Below are 2,158 nucleotides of genomic sequence, written 5' to 3'. Positions count from 1 at the left end.
GAGTTTTTCACGAAGAGGGAGGTTGTGCCGCTCAAATTCTCCAACCACCATCTGAGTTTAAAGGAAAAATGGCCGTTATCGCGACCGTTTTCGGACTCACGTGTGATGACCAATCTAACTAATTAAAGCACCTCACTAACCTAATTTAATATCTGCTTATTTCGACAGCTGTTTCTAACCTTGGGACGATGTCTAAGATGATCATCCATAAATGTATACCCCTGGATAACCAGTTGAACATGAAATGTCATTGTTGAAATCCCTATCTCAAAAGTCTCAACGCGATATTTTTATTTTCAGTGATCCTAGTCGTACGTTCTTTTTGCCACTGTTATTCAAATTACAATAAATGACTTATCAGGTTGTTAATCAGGTCAGGCAACGTTCTGATGTCGTAATTTATGGTTAGGACGTGTATGTCATTGATCTGACACTTGAATGACAGTGTAACCTAAAAGTCCGGTGTTTTACCAGACGCAAGTGACAGGTAAATGATCGATCAAAAAAATAAGCGAGACAATAATTATAGTAACGCTTTTCGCCTGTCAATTTCAGAGATAGCGTCCCGTATCTAGCCAGTTCTTTCATGGTACATGTGGAAAAGCTAACCGCAAGCAGAGTGGGAAACAGTTCACCTCCTTGAAGGAAAGAACTCCCTTACAACTACACTCCGATACCGAGCTGGTCAGCCGGAGTCCGCCGATCAAAACCCGACGGTGTTTGCATGTTTGAAATGCAGTAAATGTTCCATACTCAAAACTGCTCTCGCATTGAATTTATTTCCTAATCACTTGATGCTTTGTATGGACTGAAACTATTTCTAACAGGACTGCTGTTAATTTATCTCCGTTATAGGCTGTTGGCAAATGTAAAAGCCATTATAGGACTACTTGCTGCAGAAAGTTGGATCTGAGACAGTCTTTATAGGTAATCAAATCCGCTTCGAAAAATTCCCTCCACATGCTCGATCACCCTGCTTCGAAAATAACGATTTCAAGGCCACCGCGACACATTTAATTTATGAACGGGATATATTTATCTTGCATGTAAAACTGTTTCTTACGGACTGCACCGAACCCGGTACACCCCCCGATTTAAATCATGTCGAAAGCCGTGAGAACGAGGTGATTCACATCAGATTCAACCAAATAATTAAATGTGAATAATTTAGTTCTAGAGATCTCTAACCACTTCGCGTTCCTATAAACCCCACGTTATCTCACTTCGAATGTCCGACTTTAATTTTCTGTGGGATTGCACATTAACATTCATCCACTAAATGCCATAACACGCAAATCCGTAATCCCTAGGGCGAACCTAACAAAGAATTCACTGAATTTTTAAATCCCATTCGCTGGATGGGAACTTAAATCACATTGCTAATTGGCTGAAATATATTGCTTCGCACAGACCACCCAAAGTCGTTTTAATTACGTTCGGCTTAACTTTCCTTTTAGTGGCCAACTGTAGTTGTTATAAGGCGAAATGTGACATTTTGTATTCATGTATTTTTCATAATTCTCCCCTCAATGAATACTAATGTCCTGGTAAAAGTCGCTTGAAGAATTTTTTTTTAGAAACTACCGCTGGCCACTTTTACAAACTAGTTCACCGACTCGGCTTCGTTATATCGTTACCTGGTGCCCTTTGACGCACCTCATTCCGATTTGGCCTGTGTACAGACCTTTTCGACTTAGAAAATACATCAAACTCTGCTAAATTTCTGTGAAAGGATGTAAACTAATTTTGAGGTGGTTGTTGCTTTTCTGAGCACCGCTGTAGGTGTTTTCGAACTAACTTACACACTTCGATGCGAAGCGTCTGGGCCGGCTTTAGCAAGTCTGGCGCCATGGGCGAAATTTTTAATCATCCTCTCCTCACCCCCAAGTGAAATCCCCCCCACCAGGAGAGGCCGCCGCCCAACCTCGCTCCCGATAAAGCCGGTACTAATAATAGGCGGCGAGGACGATCAAGCTAAAGTCAATGTACAAGATGATTTGTAGAACTTAAAAAGACAGCAAAACTCTTCTAAACGCAATGGTTTTAGTGAAATTTCCCAGATGCATCTATTTAGTCTTTGCGTTGTGCACATTTTGAAACTTTTCTGAGTTATACAGGGTGCCCCAATAAAATTAGACAAATATAAGTTTTCATGTTT

At 40.7% G+C, this 2,158-nt stretch overlaps 1 long non-coding RNA gene across 1 annotated transcript; it reads left to right on the top strand.

Moving 5' to 3' along the window:
- Positions 1 to 398: 398 nt before the first annotated feature.
- Positions 399 to 1,295, top strand: LOC136341633 (uncharacterized). Its single transcript, XR_010732520.1, has 3 exons — positions 399 to 487; positions 556 to 801; positions 856 to 1,295. It is a non-coding gene; the product is annotated as an uncharacterized lncRNA (long non-coding RNA).
- The last annotated feature ends 863 nt before the right edge of the window (positions 1,296 to 2,158 follow it).

Source organism: Euwallacea fornicatus, chromosome 10 (assembly GCF_040115645.1).
Source record: "Euwallacea fornicatus isolate EFF26 chromosome 10, ASM4011564v1, whole genome shotgun sequence".
Lineage (NCBI taxonomy): Eukaryota > Metazoa > Arthropoda > Insecta > Coleoptera > Curculionidae > Euwallacea > Euwallacea fornicatus.
Note: the sequence above shows the minus strand (reverse complement) of the source record. Positions and strands in the feature narration are given on the sequence as shown.